The 14,874-nt window shown below is 30.6% G+C and overlaps 2 protein-coding genes across 2 annotated transcripts in view; both read left to right on the top strand.

Annotated features, from left to right (window-relative positions):
- LOC117177715 (chloride channel protein 2) overlaps positions 1–14,874 on the top strand; it is a 245,804-nt gene that overhangs the window by 47,799 nt on the left and 183,131 nt on the right. The gene's annotated exons all lie outside the window — the stretch shown is intronic.
- Positions 1–14,874, top strand: part of LOC117177717 (uncharacterized oxidoreductase YjmC) — a 96,564-nt gene that overhangs the window by 47,801 nt on the left and 33,889 nt on the right. The window lies entirely within an intron of this gene.

The raw sequence follows: 14,874 nt of genomic DNA, 5'->3' as shown, positions 1-14,874 counted from the left end.
ATGAGTCCAGTGCCGTGGCATCCTCGAAGCCCCTTCTCTGAGATATGTAGTACACATGTACTTAGTTTTGCACAATAAGTTAAGTGAAAAGTGCAATTTAAATTTTTCCTAACTGAAATTTTATATTTTAACTTTACCGGGCTTTGAAATGTGTGAAGTCGCTTACATTAGCTGATGCGCAAGCAGTCGAGATAATGCAGGTTGTGGGTGAAATTAGGTTGACTTTGGAGGTTTTTTTTATTGGTTTTGCACAATAATAATGTCATATATATATTTATGAAGTTATTGCACTAAATCTCTGTTCTGAACATTATTGAGGTAAGAGAAAACATCTTACCGAACACTGGAAAAAAATGTAATTTTCGTACAAAAGATATGAATACATATTGTGAAAAAAATGTTGCCTGATTGTAAGCAGATGTCTATGTGATCTTCAGAATTATGGTTAGTTATTTGTGTGAAAATAATAAGTACATAATAAAGAAGAATAACACATACTTGTATTTCTATTCTTCATTCATTTATTGTAAAATGAAAAAAAATTTGTCCGATAACATTAGTATACTATCAGGGGCACCTGCAAAACATCGTATCGAGACGGTCCTGTAATTCGACGCAGATTGGCTGAGGGGTAAGACCACGTGAGCTTACAGTCTCCGATACGCTCGATCCCGATGGGTGACAGTGTCCGAGGTTCGACTGTATTTAATTGCCGAATTATAAAATATCTGTACTAGAATTTTCCGAAGATTATACAATCAGAAAAGTTTTTGTTTATTGAATATTATTTATTTATCAAAAATACATTAATTAAGTCTTTGTATCAAAGAGAATTTTTTTATGTTTAAAGTTCTTAAAATTATCGTTGGAATTTAAAATAACACTGATTGAAAAAAAATCCTCGATAAAAAATTTTGTTTGAACATATTCATAGTATCCTTAAAATAATATAAAAAAGGTTGCCAAAAATTAAATTCTCGATTAAAAAAATCAATTTCGAAATAAATCGATGCTGAATTGAATTCTCGTAAGCTTATTTAAACAATGTTATTGAGTTCGGACAACATTTCAGGAGAAATTAATTTTTTTTTTCTTTGGAGATGCAAAGTTTTATTATTTGGAAATTTTCCAATTGCGGAAATTTACGGTTTCGGGAATCGTATTTTTCGGGTTTTTTTGGTCGTCCTAATTTACTGTCAGGAATTTTGTTATTCGGGAGTTTTTCAATTCGCAAATTTTATAATCCGAGAGTTTTATTATTCAGGAATTTTATTATTTAAAAATTTTATCATTTGGGAACTTTACTATTCGAGAATTTTATAGAATAGAAACTAACATTAACGTTGAACGTAACTAATTCCTTGGTTCCACTCACACACCATTCTCCACATAAGCATCATCGCACCATCTTTCCCCTTATTCTTATTCGTCTTTTCTCTTGTTAATCTTTCAAATACTTCAGCATATCTGCAGAGACCGGGAACAGGCCTTCCTGACAATATGAGGTAAACTTTCGACACAAATTCCATGTCTTTCCCTTCCTTTAACCATCTTGCCTTATGTCCTCAACCTCACTCTGGCAAAGCCTACAGTTTAGATTTCTGAACCGCTTATTACCTGATTTCCCGAAATTTCCACACCTAAGTCTGTTCCATTGTTCTTTTTCCAGATATCCTAAATCCTTGATTTCCGAAAATTCCTCTCTGCCCATCTCAGTTTTCCATTTCCCATAGTCTTTACAATAGGTAGATTTGTCTATCCTATCTCCCTTATTTTGAATCTCCTGTTCAATTTTTGCCCTTATATTATGTTCTAAATTTTTGGCTATTTCTTGCTCCCTCCCCCCTTCCCATATAAATCCAAGTGTTTTACCATCTCCTGCTTCATTTAAAGCTTTTTCGATTGTTTTATCCCAGTTTGATGGATTTTTATTTTTTAAATTCCTGATCTCCTCCTTGAGACATATCTTTGGAAGCCTTTCATCTCCCATGTTTAGAACTTCAGTAAGATACTTAAAAGCTCTTTTTCTTGCCTCGATTTCAAGACTGAATCTGCCAGATTCCATCTTCTGGATGTAATCTGGCGTGTTTCTATCTAAGCCCATTGCCATCTTTATGTACCCCCCTTGAGCCCTTTCCATCTCATCCCATTTTTCCCACTCCCAGATTTCTGGCCCATATATTCTTCCTGATTCAACTAGGATGTCCATTATGTATAGTCTCTTGCTCAAACCTCCTATTCTTGCTCTTTTTAGGACACCCTATGTCGCATTGGCTGCTTTTTGCATTTTTCCTACCATTTTAACAACATGTGTTCTGTGCATCCCACCTGATGTAAACCAATACCCCAAGTATTTAACTTTCTCTACTACCTCTAATTTCTTTCCATTAAACTTCCATTTTTCTGTTGAATTCTTTTTCCTAGCTCTATTTCTGAAGACTGTGACATTTGATTTCTTGAGGTTAACTTCCAATTTGTTTTTTACTACGTACCCTCCTAGAGATTTTAACATTTGGTCAAGTCCTTCCGGGAAATCCGCCAAAATCGCTAGATCATCTACAAATTTGAGAGCAAAAATCTTCTCTCTACCTATGACCGTTCCCCTTTAATTTTCTCTTTCCCAGATTTCGTCCATGTCATCTACAAAAATATTAAAAAGTGTGGGACTCAGCGGGCATCCTTGTCTGACTCCCCCCCTTGTTTCAAAGCAATCTGTGACCCCTTTCTCCGTTATAACTTCATTTAATGTTACTCTAAATATTTTCCTAATCATTTCTAGCATCCTACCTCTTATACTTAACTTGAATAATTTTTTAAAGAAAATTTCTCTGTCCACCGTGTCGAAAGCTTTTTTAAAATCAATGAATGCCGGATATAGTTTTCCACCGTTACTTTTTAGTTTATTATTAACAAGGCAGTTTAAGATAGAGACGTGATCTCTAGTGGATCTCTTTATTCTAAAGCCAGCCTGGCTCTCCTTGTATAGGCCCTTCATTTCCATCCACTCCCGAATCCTTTGCCTTTAATATTCCAACCTTCATTTTCTTGATACATTCTACCATTTCCTCAAAAGTTATATCGCCATTAAGTTCATCCTCTTCTTCTTCACTGACATTTCCCACTTATCATTCTGCTGCTCCCCCTTTTTTAATCGATCCTAACATTTTTTACTTCTGTCATCCCCTCTCCTTTCTCCACCTATGATTCTATATCAGATCTATTTATGGCAAAGTCAATTGCTTTTTCTTTTTCTATCTCTAGTAGGTTTCTAAAATGGTTTAGTTATATTTTTCTTCCGCTCTTTATCTTTTTTCTCGGCCTGAAGTTTCCTATCGCCTGCCAGAAGCTTCCCATACATCTACTTTCCTCAACCTTCTTTTACTTTTTCTCCCGTTTCTCCTTTCCCTTTTTTGGGTACAATCTTTTAAGTTTCTTCTTTTCCTCTGTTAGTTTGTTCCTTCCTTCATCATTCTTTTTATCGAGGTATTTTTTAAGACAATCCCAAACCTTAGTCCTCTGTTCAGCACATTCTTTATCAAACTAGTTCCCTTTACCATTTTCTGAACCTTCACATCCCTTTTTTCCATGTTTTGTTAGTAATCCTAACGCTTTGGCTGCCTTCCAAATAGATTTCCTGAACCTCACCTATCTATCCTTCCAGTCCTTATCTTCTTCGCATTCCTCCCACAATTTTTCCATTTCTTTTTCATAATCTTCTTCCTTATCCTTTTTCCATTTTAAACGGGTTGTCATTTCCCTATTTTCCTTTCTCAAAAAGGGTTCCTTGTTGTAAATAGCGTCGTCTAATTCTAAAGAGAAACCGACTGAAAGATGGTATGATTCCGTTCTGATCTGGACTTTAATTTCCTTGACTGGACATTCTTCACTCTTTTCTAAAAAAATTACATAGCCTAAAACCGACCCCCCGTCTCCGCAGATATGTCTCCACTTTCCCTCCATGTCTCCCTGTAATCTACCGTTTACTATTCTAAGCCCTTGCTCTTCACAAAATTCGAATAACTTTTTTCCCTCTGCGTTTAATACCTTATCTTCCGAGTTTCTAACCCTATAATAGCTCCTGTCAAAATCCCCCGTGTCCCAATGACTTCGAATCCCCTACCAAGACAAGCTTATCTCCCTTACCTCGCATATCTTCGATCAGATTGCTTAGTTCAACTTTAAATTTCGAAAAACCAACATTGTTGTACAAACTAACAATAATTACATTATTACCGTTTAGTTTCCAGTCTCCTTTAACCATCATTCCATACGACCACTCTTCAAAACACATCCCTTTACTCAATTCTTTTTTTACTCTAATCAAGTGCACCCTTTAGCTCTACCCTTCTTGTTGTCTCTAGTTGTCGGTTTAGCACTCCAAATAAAATCTTCATCCTTTTTGATTTGGAAGTCAGGAGTACTTCCCTGTTCTAGCCAGGTTTCTTGAAATATAACCATGTCATATTCTCTCCAAAATTCTACCGAGTCCAACACCCCCCCCCCCCGTGATATTCCATGACAAAGATTTAATTACTTTGCACCCGGCCTCCTCGAAATCTACTGATTTCCTTCACTCCTTCTGTCTCATCCCAGATGAGATTTCCGATTCTCCACTTCATATAGCTCCAGCTTGCACCTGCTCCTTTACGTTGGTATCTTTTAACTTTTTCAATTATCCATTTCTATACCTCGATTTCTCTTCTAGTTAGATCGTCGGCTACTGTGATGTAGGTGGCTTTTAGCCGCTTCTTGACCCTCATTAATCTAACTTTTTCCTCCCATGAGGAAAACCTCAGTAGGACATCCCCTCCTCTTATTCTCGGTTCTTTAATGTAAGTTTTTATTCCCGTCAGATTCCAGGGTACCATCTGCATTTCGTTCGCCATCGTGCGCCTTCCTATGGCTCTAAAACCATCCACTTTTATCCAGTTTTTCCTTTTTCTTCTCTCTTCTAATTCCCACACTAATTCTCTAGTTGAAAGTCTGTCTGGAATCGTTGAATCGTCGTTATCACTGGTGTTGCTCAATTCCTCTTCCCTATCAAACTCTAAAGACTGGTTGCTACTCTCTCTTCCTGTCCCACTCCCCACCACTCCATTGTCTATATCCAAATTTTGCTGTGCCCTCTGTTGTTTATCTGACTGCCATCCTTCGCACTCAAGATTATTTTCTTTGATGCTTATTTTCTTGAAATCTTCAATTTTATTTTCGAGCGTAGCGATTCTTTCTCTAAGCCCAGTATCTTCATCCTGCGATTTGACTTCTCTTTCCTTTGGTCTAGATAGAGCTGAAATTCTTGATTCCTCCCTAATGGCCCTTTCCTCGTCTTCTTCTCGTTCTAGTTTTCCTTTCCCATACCTTTCCAATATCGTTGTTGGCATCTTCTCTTTCTTTCTTTTGCTAGGCTAGGAACTTATCCAAACTTCCGGTGGCTTTGCTAGTTCGCTGTTTTTCCAGTTCCTGTTTGCTAGGCCTCTCTTGCCCTCTCTTCTTCCCTGGTGTTTCACCGATGCGGGGTGCTTGTTGACTGGTTTTATTGCCATTCTCTCCGCTAGAGGCGTTGTTTGTATATCCCTCCTCTTCAGCTGGTTCCAGTGCCTGAACTGCGTGAACCAATACACTAATTTTTCCCTCTCACTGCACATAACCTCATAATTCTTCATGATTTTTCCCGACCACTTTTTACCTAACTCCGATTACAAAAATTCTGGATAAAACTCTCCTATAGACTTTGTACGTTAATGTTTAAAAAAAAATGCAAATTCGACGAGTCCGGGACTGTATGCTACTAAAATCGCGATAATTTCCTGTCAATAGGACGCGGTGCGCCTGACCCGCTCAAGCACCAAACTGGAAGAGCTCGAGAATTTTATAATTTGGGAGTTTTATGATTCGGAAATTTCATTGTTCGGCAATCTTATAATTCGGGTGTTTTATTATTCGGGTGTTTTATTATTCGGGAATTTTTCAATTCGAGAATTTTATTATTCGGGAGTGTTATTATTCGGGAATTTCATTATTCGGTTGTTTTATTATTCGAGAATTTTTCAATTAAAAAATTGTATTATTCGAGAATTTTATAATTCGGGAGTTTTATTATTCGGGAATTTTTTAATTCGAGAATTTTATAATTCGGGAGTTTTATTCTTCGGGAATTTCATTATTCGGCAATTTTATAATTCGAGTGTTTTATTGTTCGGGAATTTCATTATTTGGTTGTTTTATTATTCGGGCATTTTTTAATTCGAGAATTTTATAATTTGGGAGTTTTATTATTCGGGAATTTTTATAATTTGAGAATTTTATAATTCGGGAGTTTTATTCCTCGGGAATTTCATTATTCGGCAATTATATAATTCGGGTCTTTTATTATTCGGGAATTTTTTAATTCGAGAATTTTATTATTCGAGAATTTTATAATTCGGGAGTGTTATTATTCGGGAATCTCATTATTCGGTTGCTTTATTATTCAGGAATTTTTGAATTCGAGGATCTTATTGTTCGAGAATTTTATAATTCGGGAGTTTTATTATTCGGGAATTTTTTAGTTCGAGAATTTTATAAATCGGGAGTTTTATTCTTCGGGAATTTCATTATTCGGCAATTTTATAATTCGGGTGCTTTATTATCGAGAACTTTTTAATTCGAGAATTTTATTATTCCAGAATTTTATAATTCGGGAGTGTTATTATTCGGGAATTTCATTATTCGGTTGTTTTATTATTCGGGAATTTTTTAATTCGAGAATTTTATAATTCGGGAGTTTTATTATTCGGTAATTTTCCGATTCGGGGATATTATAGTGTCGGCAATTTTTTTCGAGATTTTTTAGTCGTCCCTGTTTCCTGTCGGGAATTTCATTATTCAGGAATTTTAAAATTCGGTAATAATTTGAACTGTTTGTAAATTTCTTCGTTCGGAAATTTTTCAACAAGGTAATATTATAAATTGCTCCGGAATTTTATTATTCGCGAATATTTCAATTCAAGAATTTTATTATTCCTGAAGTTTATTTTATCGGGAATTTTCCAATTCGGAAATTTGATTAATTCGGGAATTTTATTATTTGGGAACTTTATTATTCGAGAATTTTTAAATTTTAGAATCTTACAGTATCGACAATTTTATTTTTCGGGATTTTTCATTCGTCCTATATTTAAATCTAGAATTATTAAATTTAATACTGACAATGGAAACTTTTATATTAAATTTTGTAATTTCGAAAAATGAATTAGTAGGATTGCCCTGAATTTTTAATATGTGAGTCGAAAACAACAATATTGGGAAATCGGAAGTCTCTAAAAATTGAGAAATGTCAAAGCAAATATTTTCGAGTTCAAGTTTTTATACCGAAAAACTAGTTCAGATTCAAGGACTTAACAGTTAAACTGCTTTTGAATTGCGCATTGAAAAATATAATTTCAAAGTGTAATTATAGAAATTCCAAAGATCATAAATACATGATAAAAATATCATTAGGTATCAGGTGACATTGAAAGTGATTAGGTACTTATTTTTATTAAAAAATGTGATTTATCTGTAAATAAAAAGTTCATTCTCACTTTCACCGAACAAAATTAAAGAATGATGAATATTATAAACCTTTCGAGTTTAAATGATTTCAAAATTTTCAAAATAATTTCTTATTGTACCTTTTCAAAAGGAACTCATTGAAATTAAAAGAAATTAAAAAGTGAACAATTCCAAAATTTTCAAAAAATTAAAACATTCTTAAATTAGCATCTTAAAAAAACTCCTCTAAAATAAATAGATTTCAAAATGTGCATCACGATTATTAAAATTCAATTATTCTAATCTAAAGTGCAAAATTAAGAATTTGAAAATTACATTCATGTTGCTTCAAGTGAAAAAATAATTTTATCGCGATTACTAAAATGCAATCGAGTGAGAAAACAATTTTGTAAGACGTCAAACTGACGTAGCTAATAAACTGTCACATTGACATGAATACATAAATGGGAACATTATTATTATTTGATCATTTTGCACGGGGCTGTCCCGGTATATATCATCAGTCACGGACGCATTTTTATAATGCAATCAAGTGATCTGATGAGAGCAGTCTGCCCAGACAGATTGGACAAAGCCTGGTTTTTACCCCATCATTGACGGACTGGGTTTCAGTCAAGTACGCGATGGGGGGACCTACAACTTAAGGTGGGTTCCGAACCACCAGAACCTCGGTAAAGGTACATTGAAAAATTTCTAGATGTACCGGCTCAGGGATCGAACCCCGGACCTCTGAGGTGAAGTCCGAGTGTCTAACCAACTGAGCCACCGATGCTCAATATTATTAATAATAATATTATTAATAAATAAAATTATTATTATTAATATTTGTCAAAGAATTAAAAAAACTGTAAATGCATCCGAGGGGCTGAAGGATTTTTCTTAAAACATTGTTATAAACAAATAATATAAAAAAATATATTAAACTTTGGAAACTGTTTAAACATTTAGCCTTACATTTACATCAAGTCTATTAAAATTGAAGACTCGCGTAAATACATGACGTTTAATTATCATTTAATGTAACAATGTATACTACTCTAATACCCTCGACAAGGAAAGCATTTAGGCAGATCAAAAGTTAATGATTTATACATTTTAAGACGTCACGATGCCAAATTATTCCACTAAATGATTGTTATGAATAAATTAATAACTCTAATCAAAATGTAAAAAAGTGACAGTCAGTAAAAAAAGTGAGATCACCTGTTTCTGCGAACCTTATAAATATTTACAATTTTTTGAATCTTAATGAGATAACACGTAGTATATAAACCTGTAATTGGTTATTGAGAATTCATCAGCAGGTGCTCTATTTACGAAATTCATCAAGAATCAGCCTCCTCTATTTAATGAAAATGAGGATGTTTGATCTTTCTCTAATCTTAATGGTTTTTTTAAACTTGATTAGTAAGTATAACATATATTTTGTTATTATTTATTTTACTACTACTTATTATTTATTATTAATTTTATTACTATTTATTATTTATTTTATTATATACATTTTTTTATTGTTTTTTTTTACAGAATTAAGTTTACATATCAAAAATCCAAATCCTCGGGATCCTATGGGGCCAGGACTTATTATGCCTGTAGGTGACCCACTAATAAAAAATGGATATTTTATTGGAAAAATTCATAATCGTCGATTTCGTCCAATAGTAAAAAATTATGCACCTGTTGTAATACGACAACGCGATGGCAGAGTGAGGCGACCAACTGCGAAACAATTCGCAATGATGTACAGATTGTACAGAGTAGAATGATACAACATTGTATAAAAAATATATTTTTAATTTGAAATTTATAGAGCTGTATGCCATATTTTTGAAAATAAAAAAAATCATTGCATAGTAGGGTGACTTAGAAATTTTTTTTTCAACTTTTTAAAACCTTCATTAGGAAATTTCTTTAGCAATTGTTTACTCGGACGACTTCCGAGTTTTTGAGTAAATAGTTTGAAACCTTATGCAAAAGAAAAAAAATTTACTTTAAACGCACCTTTATACATTTTTTACCAAAAATGTTTATTGTTGTGAAAAAAAACAATAATCATGTTAGATCATGCTAGAAATTTGAAAAAATCGGATTAACTAACATTAAATTTATGATATTATGTTAAATGAATTTTATTTTATTTATCAATTGTGAATATTTGAAAAAATTTTCTTGATTTAAATTGTAATTTTTGAGCTGGAAAAGGCAATAATATCTTACCCCTTTTCCAGTTTTTGAGTAAATGGTTTTAAACCTTTTGCAAAACCTCTTTTCTAGTCCAAACGTGAAACATCATTTGGGAGAGTCCAAATAGCATTTTTCAACTTGACTCCCCTTTATAAATTTGTTACAAACAATTTTAATTTTTGTAAAAAAAACCTAACAATAATCGTGTTATTTTATGCTCGAAAATTAAAAATTGCATTGACTGACATTAAATTTACATGTTAAATGAATTTTTTTTATTAATAAATGTTGAATTTTTTTCTACTTTTCTTGATTTAAACTGGGAATTTTTGAGCTGCAGCAGGCAATAATACCTTAACCTCCACCTCGAAACGTTACTAAAAATGTCTATTTTTAGGAGTTCTGTTGGAATCATTTATCTCAGACCGCCTAGAAATAATTAGAAATAGTTAATCCAAAACTTAATTAAACATTTTTAATTTGTATTTTATGGAAATTTATGTACATTTTTTTCAAAATAAAGCAAAATTTTCTGGATTTAAAATGGTAATTTTTGAGCTCGAAAAGGCAATAATACCTCACCCCTTTTCCAGTTTTTAAGTTAATGGTTTAAAAACTTTTGCAAAACTTCTTTTCTAGTACAAACGTTAAACATCATTCGGGGCAGCCCAAAAAACATGTCTTAACTTTATAGTCCCCTTTATAAAATTATTACAACAAATTTTTATTAAAAAAAAACAATAATTGTGTGATGTGATGTTGAAAAATTAAAGATAAAAAATCGTATTGACTAACAATAAATTTATACGTTAAATCAAATTTTTTTTTAATTCTTGATTTAAAATGGTAATTTTTGAGCTGGAAAAAGCAATAATACCTTAGCCCTTTTCCAGCTCGAGACGTTACAAAAAATTTGCTAGTTTTGGAACTAATGTTGGAACCATTTAACTCAGAATGCCTAGAAACAATAAGAAATTGTTCATCCAAAACTTAATTAAACATTTTTAGTTTGTATTTTATGGAAATTTCTGTAATATTTTTAAAAATAAAAACATGATTGAATAGTAAGGTGCCTCAGGAATTTTTTTTAGACTTTCTCAAACTTTCACTAGGAATTTTTTTTAGTAATTGCTTACTTAGATGACTTCCACATTTTTCTGTAAATAGTTTGAAATATTTTGAAAAACCTTTTTACTGCCCAAACGTGAAACATCATTTAGGGGAGTCAAAACAAAATTTCAACTTTATACTCCCCTTTATAAATTTTTTTTCAAAAAAAAAAATAATAATCGTGTTCTGTTACGCTGGAAAATTAATGATCAAAAATCGTATTCAGTAACATAAAATTTATATGCTAAATAATTTTTGTTGTTGTTGAAAATGTGTGAATGTTTAAAAGACTTTTCTTGATTTAAACGGATCATTTGGGGCTGGAAAAGGCAATAATACCTTGCCCCTTTTCCAGCTTGAAACGTTACCAAAAATTACTATTTTTGGGAGTTCTGTTGTAATCAGTTTTTAAGTGAATGGTTTAAAACCTTCTGCAAAACCTCTTTTCTAGCCCAAACGTGAAAAATCATTCGGGAGAGTCCAAAAAAATTTTTTAATTTTACATTCCCCTTTATACATTTTTTCCAAATTTTTTATGTTTGTAAAAAAACAACAATAATCGTGTTATGTTATGCCAGAAAATTAAAGATAAAATCTTATTGACTAACATTAAATTGATTTATTAAATAAATTGTGATTAAAAAAAATTCTTGAATAAAAATGGTAGTTTTTGAGCTGGAAAAGACAATGAGAACTGAACCCTTTTCCAGCTTGAAACGTTACCAAAAATTGATATTCTTTAGAATTATGTTGGAACCAGTTAACCTATACCGCCTAGAAACAATAAGAAGTAGTTCATTCAAAATATAATTAAACATTTTTAATTTGTATTTTATGGAAATGTGTGTAATACTGAAAAAAAAACTATCACAGAGTAAGGTGCTTCAGGATTTTTTTAGATATGCTAAACCGTTCACTAATAAATTTCTTTAGTAATTGTTTACTTGTATGACTTTTATAAATTTTAGATTAAGTGGATTTAAACCTTTTGAAAAACCTTTTTTATAGTCTAAACGTAAATGATTAGTCGAAGAAGATAAGACAATTGGTATTTTTGTCACAATATAAGATTTTTTAAACATTATACTCACATTTTAATACTTGTTTTCAACAAAAATTTTGTTTGTGTAAAAAGAAGAAAATTAATCAAACTATTTCAAATATTAAAATTTTTAGATTTCCTATCTGGAAAATGTAATAATCTGAATAGATAGGTACAGAACCAGTCACACATTTCTTTTACCATTTTTTTTATTAATATAATTTCTGAATTTATTAAGACAAGAATAAGTGTATTATTTTAAATGAAATATGAATGTATCAAACATTTGACAAATGTTAAATATTGATTTAAATTATTTTAATGAATTTCACTTATTTTTGATTAATTTTAATATATAACAGTTGATTAATTTTACATATTAGAATATTGAAAATTAATCACACTTTATATTGACTTTTATTAATTTATTACAAAAACATTTTTATTTTTTCTCTTGCACACAAAAATAATCAAAATGTTGTTCACATACTTTCATATGGAATTTTTGCAATTTATAATATGAGAAGAAATTTATTATATTTAATGAAATGTGAATCGATTACCAATTTTATGAATGTTGAAAATATTTCGAATAATTTTAATGAGTTTTACTTATTATTGAATATTTTTCATATTCCACAGTTTTGCTTTAAGGTGGTGATTTTTCAAGCTAAAAAAAAGAAGTACTATCAGCTCGTAAATATTGTCAAAAGTTTATGGTCTTTTGCAATTTGATGATTATTTTTTCAAATGATGAAACTTTTAAAAAAAATTACTTCACTGCAAATAATTTATTTTGGAAAAAATATAAGAATTACTTGAACTGCAATTAAAAGAAAAATTATCTCAGAAAATAAAAAAAATTAATCAATTCTGGTAACAGGAAACTGTGTGGTATCTTATTTTTTGTAGATAATTAAAAAAAAAAACATATTTGACCTAACAACTAGCATAAAATGAATTTTTTACATTATTTAGCTTTTAATACATAATTTATGGGAAGTTTAAAAAAACAAAGCTTTTTGAGAATTTTTATATGTTTCAAAAGAATAAAAAAATTTATTCAAGATTCCTGAGAAAATGCCAAATCATGTTTGGTTAGAAAATTGAGTTCTGCAAGAAATTACGTAAATTTATATAATAATTTATATAATATTTATGCAAAAAAAATAATTTTAAATCTTGAAGAATTTCAAAAAATCTAAAATGTAGATTTTTGAAGACTTTCAGTAAAAAATTTGGAATCTTTTTAAAGGTTTGAAGATAATATAAGTTATTTTTAGTTCGTGGGAAAATTTTGAATGATTTTTTATGTTGAAAATTTAATTTTTAGCGATCTAGTTTTTTATTTTGCCGTTTATTTAATCTTTATGTAATGCCATTTGTGTCCAATTGTAAGAGGTTTAAGAAAGAGGAAAAAATTGTTAAATTATGAGTTTAGTCTCATAAAAAAAATTTATTGACTGATAATCGTCAAATAATCTATGATTTAAAATTCATAAATAATCGTTATTAGAGATTATCTGGCCTCAAAACAAATTTCGTAACTATAAAAATTTAAGATCTAATGTTATTAATGAGGTTTATAGACAAATTTGCATTGTACACCTTTAAAGGCAGACGCTAATCTATTTTTCTTCTAGACTTGTTGTGACTATATCAACAATTATGTTTTCTAGAAGAATATTGCCACTCATGAATATTTGTTTATGCTGCAAAAAAATATGTAAACAAACACATTCCAGGTGTTCATAAGAAAAAAAATTCTAGTCATGTTCGAATTATATTGCCAATGTTTTTTATACGATTACAATCAACAGAAAATATTATTGAAAATACGATTATAATAATATCCTTTTTTACAATACTTTTTCACAAATTTCACAATAACATTAATTTCACAACTTCGCCATTTTTTTGATTCATTACACCTTCTTACATTGAATTCAAGTGAGGGCAAACGTGAGAAGAATTTGATTCAAGAGATAAAAAACAAAATAAAATCTATAGATTCTGGTCATTTGCATCAATATACTAATTAAATAAACGAAAAATTGAAAATCGACATAATGCGGCAACGCTGAGGGGAGTTTGGCCTCTCACAAATAAAAATAAAAATTTGAAAATTTTATTCTCGAAAAATACATTATTTAGGAAATTACATGGCGCATCTTTATCCTCTAGCGAAAAAGTTTTATCTAACATAATTTTCGAAATAACCATGATAATGATGCTTTTTTCTGAAGAAGATTTGTAATTAATTTTTGTTCTAACGCTATTCGTCTCATCTACAGCTTTTGCAATTTTTTGATAAAATTTGGAAACAATACTTTCTAAAGTATTCTTAGAATAATGATATAAGCGAAAAGTTCAGATCATTATTTATAACAAAATTTAAAAAAATTCTAGGTCATTGTGAATGCAATTCCTTATAATCTTTGATCGCTTCATTTCTCCAGCGAATTTTGAGCAAATATAAACTTCCTGTGAAAAAATTGTTCAGAAAATTGTAAGGACGTTTTCTGTGAAAACATTTTTTCAAAAAACGAAATAGGTAAATAATTGCGAATTTAAAACTTGTAGGGCGCGACTCGTAAAAATCCATTACTATTAGACGGACGGAACCACTCACAGTACAGCTAGCGAAGGTATACAAATATACAGAAATATAAAAAATACTCTTTGTGATAGAACACGCTCTAGATGTGAAGATAATTGGTCGAGAAATGTTAGGAAAAAATTCAGAAATAACGTAAGTGAAATCCGTTAATAATTTTTTCTTAGTTTTAGTAATTGAAAACACACTGATTAAATTAAATCAATTTTATAGAATTGTTTTAGGATTCATGGGTAGAAAAATAATATCCTGTGATTCTTTTTTCGTTTTGAAAAAAAGAGAATTCCTTACACTTTGAATTTCATAATATATTATTTAACTCGCGGGACGATGTGAATAGTCTGGTATCAAAAACCACAATGATCTATTTAATTTTACAGAAACTGCA

Source organism: Belonocnema kinseyi, chromosome 8, assembly GCF_010883055.1.
Source record: "Belonocnema kinseyi isolate 2016_QV_RU_SX_M_011 chromosome 8, B_treatae_v1, whole genome shotgun sequence".
NCBI classification, from domain to species: domain Eukaryota; kingdom Metazoa; phylum Arthropoda; class Insecta; order Hymenoptera; family Cynipidae; genus Belonocnema; species Belonocnema kinseyi.
Note: the sequence above shows the minus strand (reverse complement) of the source record. Positions and strands in the feature narration are given on the sequence as shown.